The following is a 16,080-nucleotide window of genomic DNA, read 5'->3' on the forward strand; positions in this document are numbered from 1 at the left end:
ATTTTTAAAAAGCTTAGAAATCGTACTTCTTTTGTTTTTAATAATGTTCTAATATCCAGTTAGTTTTCCTTTATTATTGTGTTATATACAGATTAAATAAAATTGCCGAATTTCAAAACGCATTACTGGAAAAATAGCAAACAAGTTAGAATTTGAATTTCGAACCAGTGATACGAATGAGATTTGGGGTAGTTTTTAATGTATAACTCCTGATTTAAGAGTTACGCCTATTGTCATGACAACAAATTTACTGTACTTATAATATTAAGGTTATGAGTATTAAATCAAATAACTCGCTTTTGGCCCGAAACTTGAAAACGTCCCACCTAAGTTATTTAATATTACATTATAAACCATCATAAATTGTTCTCTTCAATACTCAGCTCTTACTGCTACGATTATAAGGTTTGTTTTTACGTATGGCATACGCACCTGCCGCTATTGCGTGCTGTTACATCTGAGTTACAAACTTCTGGCAAATAAAAAAATCTCAATCTGTTTGCCGGATCCAAATAATGTATTTTCAAAACTTAATCTAGATTTATAGTACTAGAGCAAGCTTTACTATTAAAGTCTAAACAATCTCAGGAATCGAGTTTGTCTCGAGTTGGTTCTTATAAGGAAATCACAAGATCAGTTAATGCGTCTACACCTATATATACATTTAACCTTCATATTTCTTTGTACCATTTAAATAAATCTTGTAAATGATGATACCATATAAAATATTTCAATTTATTTGATGTAATCTTGAAGAAGAACAATGATATATTTTCCAGAGTATTCTAGTTTAGTATTGGTTTTCCTTACTGACGTGTTCTTTTCAAGAATGTGTGATCCAACTGTACTCACGCTGCAGCAAAGGTCTGGTTGTTTCTCTGAAACCAAAAATGGTGGTAATAATATTCGTCAGTAATTTAACAATTAAAAAAAATTGCTATGCCAGTTTTTTATTATTTCTGTACAGCAAAGTTTTGCTAGAAGATAGTTATCTGTGGCGAGCGTCGATAGCGTCAGTAGCCTCCCGTGTGTTTCCGTTCTCAAGTACTCGAGTAACGGTAAAGTTCTGACCTCTTTTTCGAGTGATAATGAAGTTGATTCTCGATTACAGTCTGGAACAGAGAGAGTTTATGCCTCCGTGAGGTGAATGTCGAAATTCGTGTTTATGAAGCGACTATCATGTATTATGGGGTTGTTGAGTTTAAAATTTGCGATTAATGATACCGTAAATTGTAAATGACATATTTGGCACAGAACTAAGTAGTAAAAATACAATTTAATATACCTACATCTGTTTTATTTATTTATTTATTTATAACTTCATATACTAGAAAGTATAAAGGCGGACTTAATGCCATAGGCATTCTCTAACGGTCTACTTTAGGGGAGTGCAGAGATGAACCTTGGTAGGTGTAGTGTGAAGGTGATATTACTTAAACATATGTGTATATATAACATACATAATATTATAATTATAATTCAATACATTCATTTAATAACATTTTTTTGAGTTTGGTGTTTTAAATATTCGTTGTATCCAAATATCTTTAAACTTTTCCACGCATTTTCATTATTTACAGCCGGAACTATATTAACAGAATATTGAAATTCATTACGGTATACGAATGTCATTGAACTTTTGATATTAAGTTAGGATACGTTTTTTTTATAAACTGACACAAAATAAGAGGTTAAAATTAAGGCAGTACGTGAATTGACTTGTTATGTTTCGCACTTCGGTACTTAAGTGCTTTGAGACCGTATAAAGCCATATAAACCAATTTTTTTTTAAATGTTTATTAATGAGTACCAAATGTTTTTTTTTTAATTATCTATTCTAAATCGTTATAGTACATTTTATTCACGTCGAATTTTGACGTCGTGCCTCAACTTAGCGACGATCATACAACCCACCTGATGGTCAGTGTGTACCTAATACCCATCATACAATATCAGAAAAAGCTCCTGTCTGATTCTATCTATTTTTACTGGTGGTAGGACCTCTTGAGAGTCCACGCGGGTAGGCACCACCACCCTGCCTATTTCTGCCGTGAAACAGTAATGCGTTTCGGTTTGAAGGGTGGGGCAGCCGTTGTAACTATACTTGAGACCTTAGAACTTATATCTCAAGGTGGGTGGCGCATTTACGTTGTAGAGTCTATGGGCTCCAGTAACCACTTAACACCAGGTGGGCTGTGAGCTCGTCCACCCATCTAAGCAATCAAAAAATAAAAAATATCTATATATATCTAAATTTAATACGACTTTTTTATCAATTATGTCAAAAATAAAATCAAACTAATCGAATTTGAGAGATAATAAATCTGGCAACCGCGTTCGCCAATAGCAATATAATTTTATTCAGGTTCGATTCAAACGTTTGTTGAGTCAAATTAAAGGAAATCTTTCAATGCTGTTCATAACTAGCGAATAGAAATTGGCAAAATACATTGTGTATAGTAAAACGCCTATTGTAGACTTGATTGGCAATTTGTAGCTACCGTTGCTTTATAAGTCGAAGTGATGCAAATACAATGATTGTATGTCATGATAAAATTACAGGGTTGATTAATTTTGTATGAGCTATAAAATCTTGATTTTTAATTTTCTGTACGCTTGTAAGATGATATGTAAGTACATATTTTACATGTGTAAATTATTTATTGGCAGAGACATTATTTTGAGTATATAGTATATTCTAACGGCAAGCAGCGGCTTGGCCCTGCCCCTGGTATTACTTACGTCACTCACCATCAGATTTAGATTCAATAACCTTTGCCTTAGACGCCTTCAGCTCTAATACTAGGAGCAAGCTTAGGGACCCCGGTAACCGTTCTCGTCGAACTCGACAAAAAGTCGACGTACATCCTAACCCATTCATCAGCCCTCTGAGTTTCTCGCCGGATCTTCTCAGCGGGTCGCGATTCCGATCCGGTAGTAGATTCATTCGCGAAGCAGTTGCTGTTGAGTTGTTAAGTCTCCTTAGGAGGTGCTCGGGCAGCTGTTAGCAAATCTCACGCCTTTGCTCGCCTACCCGTCCTGGTGAAACTGAAAAGGCCTCCGGGCCACCAGTGATCCTTCGCCGCAATGAGCCGCAGAATTATTGTTTTTCAAAAAAAATTGCTGGCGTAACTCAGATGAGCTCCCCCCACCTGCAGTATCCCATAGACATTGTAACTTGATTGCGTCACTTATTTTGAGAGCGATTGGCATAAAATTATATTCATGAGATATGGTATCGCTCCTTTTGGAGGTTAAATTGTGGCATTTACTAAGTTTACCCAGCATATGCCTGAGTCGAAAATTTGTTAGGTGTAAGCTCTTGCGATTACACGTTTTTGCATAAGCCACCAATTACAAAACTGGATGGGAAGCCGCGTCTCCGGTGGTGGTATTCACGCTGTGCCTTATAAGGATTCTGGTAAACCATTAACGTCAGCTGGAATCCGTGATTAACTGCAACAAAAAAAAGCTAATTACAGTTTCTTTTGCAGAATACTCCTTGGTATTATAGACGAAAACAAATTCCAATAAATACTTTTTTACAATAAATGTTGTATTATAGTTTCATACCTATAGTTAAAAATACTTTTACCGTTAAATTTCGTGTGTTTTTTTTTTTTGTTATTTTATTATTTCCGACGTTGCCGATATTTTACAGTTTCCGTGGTCAGCGTACGATTAAGATTATGGCTACAGCATCCGAGAAACGTCGGAAATAATGTAATTATAATAAAATAAAAATAAAAACGTGAGATTCAATCATTTATGTTGCAATTTAAATTTATATTTTGAACGATTGTCTCGCATCGTATGTTGTATTTTGATAAAAAATAATAATAATGAGATATTAAATAATCTTCTTCGCTCGATTCATTAGTGCAGTTTACTTACAGTATAACTTTTTCTATTTCAAAAGCTTCATTTTCATCAGACCGATTGCACTTATCGAGATTAATTCCTAAAAATTGGTTCTAGAATATTTTTGAGCACGCTTCTAATGCAAAGTTTAACGACCCGGCTTATAGCCGTTTGAAAGAGTCATATACCAACATATTTATGAAATTAAATAAAAAAATGCGTATTCATTCCTATTTTCTGCACACGCGGCTATTTTATTCGAGTCCACCGTGTGTGTGTTGCCGCTGCATCGAAATGTCCTCATTTTCATGTTTCATTATGGAATCTAATGTATGTGCATTTTCAATTCTTTGGATGCTATTGTAAATATGTCGTCTTGTGATTCGCAGCTCCGTCATCGTACGCATGTTATATTTCTATTGTTTTTTTTATTGAATTATTAGTGTACGTGGACTAAGTGGTTTCCAGAACCACATAACATCGATCTTACCAGCTGCTTTGAAACATGGGGCTTAAGTTGGAATTGTGTCGCAACTCGGCCGTCCTACTTTTCAAACTGACATGCACTGAAGCATAGCTGCTTGGTGCCAGAAATAAACAAGATAAAGATTAGATTGGTGGATGACCTCAAAGCTCAGTTATTGTTTAGTAGTACTGGAGCCCATAGACATCATCATCATCATCATCATCATTAGCCTTTATCTGCCCACTGCTGGACATAGGCCTTCCCCAATGCCTTCCACATAATTTCACATAAATTCCACATAGACATGAATGACATAAACCGCTACCCACCTTGAGACACGGCTGCCCCACCCTTCATACTGAAACGCATTGCTGCTTCACGCTAGAAACATACAGACAAGGTGGTGGTAACTACCAGTGTGTCCTCACAAGATACCCTACCACAAGTAAAATATGTTTTTTAATTATTATTGCGAACTAAAAATACGCAAATTTTTGCTCAGAAGAAGCCCAGCGAAGAATTAGATCGGTACAATAATATTGGAAGGGTTCATGAACATATTCCTACTCATAACAGATGAGGGATAAAAATAATATTGTAAATACTTAAAGCAATCTTTAATATTTAAGATTCTACTTTCGTTTCCAATATTTTACAATTTTCTCGGTCACACGGACGACTAAAAAAACGCAATATGAAACTGTAAAACTAGTTTTAATTATAACATTTAGTGACACACAGTAAAATACTGCTTTGATACAGAAATATTTTAATTAGTTTTCAATTCCCATTTCAATATACGTTTCCCATTAATTGTGGACTTTTGCATTATGCATGTTCTCAGAATTTCGATCAGTGGAATTTTCGTATGAATATTGTAGTAACGAAATTTATCGTTTTGATTTGTTTAACCCAAATTCTCGAGCGTGGTGTCGCATAGTTTTCACAATAGCAACCTTGAATGTTCATGATGCAAATTAATTTCTTAACATCCAAGAGTCTCGTGCTAGCGATCGATTTGGAAGACATTCTACTTTTGCAAGTTTATGTCATTGAATGTGTTCGATTTGTTTCTTATGTAATATCGATAAATTTTTATTATCGACACAACTATTTAACTTTTTTTTTAATTGAAATGGAAAATAATTATGTAAGGCTAATTTTAGTAAAAAAAAAAGTTTAATTGATTTATGAGCTTTCATTTAGTAAACCAAAATTAGATTTACCCATATACAAAAATTTCAATAAAAAAAAGTAAAAAATGGTGTGTTTTTAACTGCTAAAAACGAGGACGAAGTAAGGACGAGCTCACGGCGCACCTGATGTTAAGTGCCAAAGCCCTGCGACATCAACAAAGTAAATGCCGTTACCTCTTTGAGAGATCACTTCTAAGTCTCAGTTTCCCTACCTTTCAAACCGCAACGCATTACTGCTTCACGGCAGAAATAGGTACTGGTGTTACCTACCTTGGCAGACTCACCAGACGGCCCACGACCAATAATTACGCAAATTATAATTTTTGCAGGTTTCATTCTTACTACACGATGCTATTTCTTCATTTCAGAAGTCCTTTGTCAAGATTTGTTAAGCACGTATTTGATTAGGAAAAATTAGGGGAATCGAACAACGACCCAATCGCATCGTTCAGTACGAATGCACAGGAAGTCATATCCTTGAGGCCACGACGATTTAAAAATTAAATTATTAGTATTATTTTGATTTTACAATATTTTTAACAATAACATGATAAAATATATACAAGGAAATGGTTTTTAGTTTTAAAAAAATCCGATAACCCAATATCCCATATAAAATTAGAAAGAGAGGCAAAAAGTTGCAGAGTCTGAAAGGCAAAGGATTTATAAATATCACGACTAGAATTCATTGAAATAAAAAAAGCACATATAAACAAACAAGCCGTGCAGTTTCAATAATGCGATGCAGAGCATGCGTAATCAGATCACTAGTTTGCATTGATGTAGTCAACTCTTTGGTATTTGCTATCGACGTACATTTCAATAATAGCTATGTATGTATACACACATTATTTACCAAATATCAGTGGCACTATAGCATTATGATAAACGATTTTCGGACTTTTTACATTTCATAATAATATCAATCATTTTAAATGTGGTAAAACCGCTTTTTCTTCGTTGTATTGGTAGGACCTCTTGTGTCCGGACGGATAGGTACCACCGCCCTGCCTAATTCTGCCGTGAAGCAGTAATGCGTTTCGGTTTGAAGGGTGGGGCAGCCGTTGTAACTATAGGTACTGAGACCTTAGAACTTATATCTCAAGGTGGGTGGCGCATTTACGTTACAGATGTCTATGGGCTCCAGTAACCACTTAACATCAGGTGGGCTGTGAGCTCGTCCACCCATTTAAGCAATAAAAAAAAATGCTCATCTTGATTGTAATAAGGCTCGTTGTGCCGAAAACATATTCACTGAGATCTAGCACTAAAGTAAAATAACACATTTTATTCCGCCTTCATTTAAGTAGTAATTAAACAAAATATCGTTTCGCACTACCTAACCCCGAATATCGCACTTTGTGTAGTTATAACAGAATAGGATGATTGACCAAATTTAATTGCAATTCTATTAAAACTACAGTATCTTCAACAGTTAACCGGTTATGATCTCCGAATTCACCGTTACAGATAGGTAGTGGATCGACCACTTTTTAATTGAGACGAAACGAATGGACTTTCGAAAAGCCTTAATTCTTGGCGTTTTATCGAAAAAAATATATCTTACTTGCTGACCCGGCAGGCTTCGTAGTGCCTCAATCGATAAATAAAAGACCTTAACTTTTGTATAAAATAAACTTAAAACATACAAAAGGAATCCGTCCGACGGGGGACACATCAAAGGAAAAACTAAAATAAATCTTTATTATTTAAACGTTCTCTGGACTTCCACAAATAATTCAAGACCAAAATTAGCCAAATCGGTCTAGCCGTTCTCGAGTTTTAGCGAGACTAACGAACAGCAATTCATTTTTATATATATAGATTTTACATTATCATTTTATTCGCTTCAATTGTCAATTTATCTCACGGCCCAACTGACGCTTAAGCTTCATATAGGATATGGCTTCAATCCTGCAACTGGGATTAATTTACAATACCAGCTTCTTCCATCTGAAACCGCTGCGTTCATCGACAATGCGTTTCCAGAGGTCTTTTTTGCCACGTACTATCCGGCTGTGGAATGAACTCCCCTCCACGGTGTTTCCCGAGCGCTATGACATGTCCTTCTGCAAAAGAGGCTTGTGGAGAGTATTAAGCGGTAGGCAGCAGCTTGGCTCTGCTCCTGGCATTGCAGAAGTCCATAGGTGACTTTAACGTCTCACCATCAGGTGGGCCGTATGCTCGTCTGCCTACAAGGGCAATAAAAGAAAAGTGATTAGCTTCAATTGTCAATTTATCTCACGTCCCAACTGACGCTCAAGCCTCATATAGGATATTGCTGCTTCAATCCTGCAACTGGGATTAATTTATTCGACTACATAAGCATCTAATAGGTATATGTTCATGAACAACTTTTATGGGGAAAGACAAAATATCGTGTAATAAATTTAAACCAACAAAAGAAATATTGCGTAAACCAGGGAAAATAATATATTAATTACCGAACAAAAGATTATTCATCTAAGACCTTTCTTAAAGAACGAAGAAGAACTTCTGATAAAATTTAAGTTTTTATCAGAAGTTCTATATTAGATTAAGTGAAAAAACAGTGCGTTCATAAAGTTTTGGTAAAAAAAAATCCTGTCAATACCCTGAGTGCATATATTATAATGTGCATTCAATACTGTGCAAACGTTAGCTGACAAAAAATTAAAATTAAATTTAAAAAATCTGCACCTCCGAACCAATTACCGCTACTTGACACGTGTTTCTAGACTATATTTACGGTATATAGAATCGTGAATGGCTCGTTTTGTGGACTCCATTTCAATGTTTGGTAAACGTGTCTTGAATAATTTTGTAGATATATACGTTTGGTGTCATTCGTTTTTGTTTTACGAGTTTTGTGTGGGCGTTCGTCGAATATGTTAAGTGTTTCGTCTTCTTTAATTACATTTAATTACAATAATAATGTTTTGTACGAATAAAATTTTAGTTGCTTTTCCGTGAACATTATTGATTTGAATGTTAATTTACGTTGAATTGTTTTCGGAGTAAAACGCGACAAAAAATATATAATAATAATATACAAAGAAACAACTATTTATATGAATAATAATAATAACCGTCATCACGTAGACTATACATTAGACACTGTATAGCCATCATACTAAGACTATACATATATAATAAAAATCTTACGTTACGGACGTTTTTACCGGTTAGGGTACCCCTCCGCATCGTCCCATAAGGAACTTCGTTCCATAAAAACATGTTTTCTTACACTAACTAATTATTTACTATCCAATAATTAATTTGTGTTTTGGAGCCGATCCTATTATATTACTAAATGTCTACAATGAATATTTTTTTCTATTAAAACTGCCTAGAAAAAAGAACGTGTCTGAGAGCACAGTGAAAACCCTTTGCCTGCTTCATCGATTATAAAATAAAACTTCAGCAATACGACAATAGAGATGTCGATCATACTCGCGATAAAAAGATGGTCAATGATGTTAATTTTAAATTCCGATCGCTTTAAATAGCGATAATCGATAGCTAAACGAAATCTATCGATTGTCTTGTACCGTTATTACGTTTCCCAAGCTATCAGTCTACCTATAGTATGGGGCCCTATTATAACAGTTTTGTATTAAAATAACTCGAAAATTCTGGAACGTGGACTGCGATATTTTAAACATTTTATTGAATGAAAATCTTTTAGTAAAACTAACACTAGACTATTCAATAAAGGCTTATTTAGTATATAGGATACAGTAATTGAAGTGTAGATATCCTCGTCCTGTATACATTTCTGACCCGAAATTGTCGTATTTTCGGCTTTAAGAATGGGACACTATTTGAAAATACAATTGTAACGTCAACCTCAGGATCTCAGATTACTGTTGAATTCTAGTTGCGACGTCTGTTGGTTCCAGTAGACATTGCTAATTTTCCTCGAGCATTTCCCATTTGAATCCTCTTGTTTCAGATTCAGATTCAGATATAGGCTTTAATATAGACACCGGCATGGTATTTACCAAGGTATACAAATGTATTCCTTGTTAAAACACTGCTTATAGACGAAATCATATTTTTGTTTGTAGCAATTTTATCTCCATTATAGTTTTGGCCCCGCTAACATTATTTGCCACACATTGTATCTGATTCAGTTAAAATATGAACGTTTGCTTGATTTAACCATTTTTTTCTGTGTAGGTTCACGCAATGAAGCCACCCTTGACCACCCCTAGACAATAAAGAAAAAACTTGCGTAAAAAGCGACGTAAATATATACTCTTTTAACTAAGTTTCGTATTCCAAATTCCTGGTTAGCTTACATAATCCACGTCCTGGTTTCGCGTTTAAATAACGAACCGTTTGTATTTAATGCATTTTCCGTGTAACATGTCGCCTCGGTGTGAAAGCCGCCTAACAACTAGATTATAGTGAACCTTTTGCTAAGATACGAGTGAATAAATACTACACGAAAGCGATATACTTGGGTTCATGGGGGCTACTTACGAAGCAGGGGGCTTAATAGTAAATCTAACGACGCTATGGTTGTGTTTAAGGAATCTGTGTAAAGTACGTTACGTCATATTGTTTACTAGCGACCCGCCCCCGCTTCGCTTTTTTTTTTTTTTTTTATTGCTTAGTTGGATGGACGAGCTCACAGCCCACCTGGTGTTAAGTGGTTACTGGAGCCCATAGACATCTACAACGTAAATGCGCCACCCACCTCGAGATATAAGTTCTAAGGTCTCAGTATAGTTACAACGGCTACCCCACCGTTCGAACCGAAACGCATTACTGCTTCACGGCGGAAATAGGCGGGGTGGTGATACCTACCCGTGCGGACTCCCAAGAGGTCCTACCACCAGAGTTCGCTTCGGAAACTATAATTTATCATAGATTTCTCCACTATTTAATGGATGTTATTATACATATAAACCTTCCTCTTCAATCACTCTATCTATTAAAAAAACCGCATCAAAATCCGTTGCGTAGTTTTAAAGATTTAAGCATACATAGGGATGTAGGGACAGAGAAAGACAGAGAAACTTTGTTTTATACTATGTAGTGATGGCATGGACAACGTATGTTTCAAATATGGTAATGTTAACTTTAAAAAATATGCTATTTGTTTGTTAGTAAACGCTCCATTTGGGGAAAATAATTTCGAATTTCATAACGAAATCGTAACCAACAATGATTTTAATTTATTTCCCTGAATTACAATATTTAGTTATAAGTTAACGGACTATTAAACTTGTAAAATACTCCTCAGAAATTCAATTGCATGCGAACGAGCTTTACGTAATACGAAAATAATAAGACATTGTCACGAATGTAGTTGCTCAATTTTATCTGAGGTACAATGTTTTTTTTTTATTGCTTAGATGGGTGGACGAGCTCACAGCCCACTTGGTGTTAAGTGGTTACTAAAGCACATAGACATCTATAATATAAATGGGCCACCCACCTTGAGATATAAGTTCTAAGGTCTCAGTATAGTTACAACGGCTGCCCCACCCTTCAAACCGAAACGCATTACTGCTTCACGGCAGAAATAGGTCTGGCACCTGGTATAGGTGGTGGTACCTACCCGTGCGGACTCACAAGAGGTCCTACCACGAGTAATAACATTGGTCGGTGATTCGGTGCAAAATTTATTTGACACGTATTAAAAAATATAGTCTTCTGCTTATATTAAATCTTAAGTTTTGTAGTTTAAAATATAGAGCAACTATCATGTTATTTTGATTCAAAATGTTTGCGGTAGGCAGCGGCTTGGCTCTGCCCTTGGCATTGCTGAAGTCCATGGGCGACGGTAACCACTCACCATCAGGTGGGCCGTATGCTCGTCTGCCTACAAAGGCAATAAAAAAAAAAAAAAAACTAATGACCGAACTTGCAATTGCAATCCAAAATGCAAATGCGCTGAAGTGTTGCGATACTTCAATTATTACTTAGAAAACAAATCAAAATACATTTGAAACTATTTAAGTGATAGTATCAACCATATTTTTTTTTAGTTTAATATTACGCAATGACATAAGCAATACCAATTCCATCAAGCTTATTGTGTTTTAACAATGCCCAATGCAAACTAGTGCAATAATTATCCTATTAGTTTTTATATTGCAGTTACATAACTAAATCAACGATTAATTGTAATTACTTACGAAATTACGACCGTTGTGAACTCATTTTATTGGATCTCAAATCTTAACTATCTTATAGAAGAAGCTGTTTGTTACAACACAAGTAAAACAGCAGTCTTTGCAAAATGTTTTACTTAATTGTACACAAATGGCTTTAGAAGAAATAATCTGGTAGTGATATAAGACTTTGAGAGATATTAATGCCCAAGTATGGACTCAAGCAGTCTAAAACTGACGGACGGAGAGCATAGACATTACAGCAATGGTTTACATTCAAAGATCTCAGTCTCAGTTGTATAGCCACTGTCTCACTCTTCAACGTGGAACGCAACGCATGACGCATTTATTTTTCACAGAAAAAAGCAATGAAATAATTGACTTTTTTATGATTTTACTATAATTGGTCATTGGTTTTGTTTGTCAGCGTACGATTATCTCTTAGTTTATATCATTAAAATATCTATCTATGCCTCAAAATGTCATTAATTATGGGCGCTACACCACGCCACGTCGCTTCATTTTGTCAAGGAAATAATCTGATAACCTAACTTCGATCGAGTTTATCAATAATCAATTTAAAAATGGTTACGATGTTCGGTGAACTGATGGATTGTAAGTTAAGATTTTAACGAAAACTAGAATCACGAATTCCGATTGATAATTGCCTAATCGATTAAATGATTTCTTTGTTCTGTTTGACCTGTGTGTCTCTCAATTAAATTTAATTATGTAGGCATTTTTGTGAAGCTGTAATCTTTAGTTATTATTCTTAAGATTTGTTTACATCTAATGATACCTCCGACTTATTCACACTTAAGCACTCTCAATATATGACTGATTTACTAGATAATTAAAAAAATACTTATCCTTTATTTACACGTTTACCAAGTCCATATTTTTTAAAATAAATGTTTATAGCGTTATTTCATTAGCTTAAATTGTTCATAAGCTTTGCATAAGTTAAACTCGATCAAGATCAATGAATTAAAAGAATATGGTAAGATAACTCTTAGTTTATCTGCTAGTAGATTGCCTCCTACTTTGCATATCGTGTAGGAATGTCTTTATAGTCAAGAACTAATCAAACATTTAATGAATCAATTTGCGTTCTCTCTTGGTGGTATCTGCAATGTTTGTTAGCGCTATTGACATAATTTTTTACTCTTAAGTCTTTGAACTTCTTCGTCTTGGAATAAATTTCAGAACTACTTTTTTATTACTCTTTCTGGACTAGCAGAATTGTCATCGATCCTTAATTAGTATGTATGTAGTAATCCGACGTTTTGAAGGGGTCAAAATCATGTTCATTCCGTTACATGCCAATAACAACAACTAAATAACATAAAACAACTACAACTACAACTAACACTAATACTAACTAACTAACATACATACTAAATAGCATACGTATGAAGCTAATAAAAGCGTATTAAAAAAAAGAATTGATTTTGCTTCTGATTTATAGACCATATAGATATTTATAGATAGATAGTCGTTTCCTATCTTCAATGACAGTTGTTAACGTATCGTAACATCAATCGTGGTAAATATAAAATTCCTTTGCAACTCCTTCTAGTTTAGTTTAGCATAAAACGCCTGCCTTGTTAAATATTCTGCTATAAATCCAAGTTAGTTATGCTAAACCGTTCGGAATGCCGATTCTCGTACCAGTTTCTTCTTTCTCTAATGAAGCCAACAGAATAATTACATAACATTAAATATTACACAATAATACAAATTTACAAAATTTTGTCGTTAGTAAAGTTAGTCTAGGTATTATATTGCTATCGTTGGGCATACGGGCTAGCGCTGGCCTGGTATTCATTGGTCACTCATAAATATTACAAGGTGAATTTCAACACCCCCTTTAAAACACCACCCACCTTTACACAGTTCTGTCACAGCAACAACTGTCGCCTTTGCGATTTTTCAAACCGGAATCCATGATGAGTTTCGCTGCAGGAATCAAGTGAATCGTATCTATATCTTCCACAGCCCTAGCAGTAATTTAGTGTTGGTGTTCACAATAAACTCCAAAGAATACTGCATCTTTATTCTAAGTAACTTTTTCTTTCCAAATTTAATCCTTAGCATCTTTAGTTAGATGTCACTTCCTTGAACACATTATTACCTACTAGTGAAGTCTTTGAAACAGATCAAATCAATCTTTGATATTATGAGTTGATACTAATTTATATTGTTTCGACGTATTTATAATGTTGGTAATCGCGTAAGCTTAAAACAACCCGTAGATTTGATCATGTTCCATGAAAGACATTCTTTAAATTGCGAACAAAAACTGTTTAAAATTTCGATTCAGCGCAACTAATACAGCGCAGATATAGAACACGACCAAACAAAACATATAAAAAAGATTATGGAATCGCTTCTTAAAATATTTCTATTATTTATATTATGCCTAGCTATGTATTTCTACTGCGAAGCATTGATTTGTTCCGGTTTTATTAGTTGGTATTATAGAGAGATCCGGTGAGAAACTCAGCGGGCTGTGTCCTTAAGTTAGTCCGCTCGTCAAACTCTTGACGACGGTGACCGGTGGTTGAGGGTCCTAAAAGCACCGAGACTGAAAATGGGGGATCCGACAAGACACGTTTCGGGCGACGGCGGCTTTGCGTTGCCTCGTCGCGGTCGGATAAGCCAGCAGATGAGTACGTTGTCATAATATCTATTTCATTATCAGCCTATAGTAGTCCACTGCTGGACATAGGCCTCTCTAATTGCTCCCCACTGAGCACGATCCTTGGCTTCTGTCATCCAGTTCCTGCCATCCACCCTGCACAGATCATCACTCCACCGAGCCTGAGGGTGTCCTGTACTGCGTTTTCCAATTCGCGATCTCCACTCAAAAACGCGTTTACCCCAACGGTTATCGGTTGTCCGGCTAATATGGCCACTTGCCACTTCAGCTTACTAATTCGCTGTGCTATCTCTATAACTTTGATTCTCTGTCGGATCACCTCATTCCGGATTCAGTCTCTCAGAGAAACTCCAAGCCCTCTCCATAGCTCGCTGAGCGACTAAGCTTGTGGACCAGCCCAACCGTGAGTGTCCACGTTTCCGCTCCGTATGTCATGACAGGCAGGACGCACTGATTGAAGACTTTCGTCTTTAGACTCTGTGGAATAGACGACGAAAATACTCGACGTAATTTTTATATTATTATATTAAAATTATATTTTTTAATATCTATTTACTTATAAAAATGGTGTTTGTACGGAAACGGCTTTCCAAGAAACTTGACGTACAGTAGCGCAGAGTGGAACACTTTAATTGAATATGCAATTTCGAAAAGGACTCATCTCTGAAAATGTAAAATGTTCAGGAAATGAGAAAAAAGCCGATTATTTTCTAGAATCAGTGTAAAATTTAAAATATTAACTTTTGATATATATTTTAGTGCTAATTAGCAATTGAATTGCTGGAATGATTATAAAATGGTGTAGGTAAGCCTCAAAATTACATGTATATGAAAAAACGTATTTGACAAAATATGCGACATGTGCCCTTTTCGAAATTGCATATTCAATTATGCCTAAGTGATTTCAATTACATTAAAGATACTTTGGAGTGCTGCATCACAATGCGCGTCCAGTTTATTGTACTTAGCTGTTTCCACTTCTGATTAGCTGTTATTGAAGCAGTAGAGTTCATAATATAACTAAATAACTCATTACAATTTTCAGGTAATATTATTTCATTGCACCGGAAATTTCGACCCAATATAGATGATTACCTTCACATATCATTTTAGTAAACAGATTCACGACAGATTAGGTATATATGATTAAATTCAATGTGTCAAATTTCTTTAATATTATACATTGATTCAGCAAGTTCCAATCACCGATAGTTACTTTTAATAAAACACAACCTTTGTTTTGTTTTTTGCACAGGTGTTTCGTATCAACTTTGTATTTTATTTTGCAACAGTTCTATTTAGATCGAAGTCAGTTCCGAATACCAAAGAGAATGTTCAATACATGATTGATAGAAAATCGATCGAATAATAACGAATTCGACATTGGAGATTCAAATTTTGAAGCATATTAACGTGCCTAGTTTGTGAAACATATTAGTTTTCTTTCCATTAAAGCCTGTTTTGGAGTTGTCCTAATGTTATTCAAACGAAATTAAGAAAAATTCTGAGCGGTGTAGACAAACTTATGTAAATATTTAGGTCGTTAAAATACCTTCGGTCCTTATATACGTCCAGAAAAAAGTTTAAAGATATGTTTACATTAGAAAAATGTTTTGCTTTCAATCCTTTAAATTTACCAAATTACTATTGAAAAATATCATTGAATATATCAAGCAGCAGCAGACCACTTTTAATTCCATTTCAGAGGCAGTAGTGAAACTACAATTTTCACCTGACCGTAAAATATGAACATAAAACATAGATAGAATAAAAACGTCGTCAATTCAC

At 35.0% G+C, this 16,080-nt stretch overlaps 1 protein-coding gene and 1 long non-coding RNA gene across 6 annotated transcripts in view; one reads left to right on the forward strand and one right to left on the reverse strand.

Annotated features, from left to right (window-relative positions):
* The window catches only part of LOC101741348 (cadherin-99C), a 171,500-nt gene that overhangs the window by 59,632 nt on the left and 95,788 nt on the right, over positions 1-16,080 (forward strand). The gene's annotated exons all lie outside the window — the stretch shown is intronic.
* LOC134199085 (uncharacterized) lies at positions 496-3,463 on the reverse strand. The gene is made up of 2 exons (XR_009973445.1): positions 2,752-3,463; positions 496-1,112 (listed from the first exon to the last, which is right to left on the reverse strand). It is a non-coding gene; the product is annotated as an uncharacterized LOC134199085 (long non-coding RNA).

This window comes from Bombyx mori, chromosome 6 (assembly GCF_030269925.1).
Source record: "Bombyx mori chromosome 6, ASM3026992v2".
Classification (NCBI taxonomy): domain Eukaryota; kingdom Metazoa; phylum Arthropoda; class Insecta; order Lepidoptera; family Bombycidae; genus Bombyx; species Bombyx mori.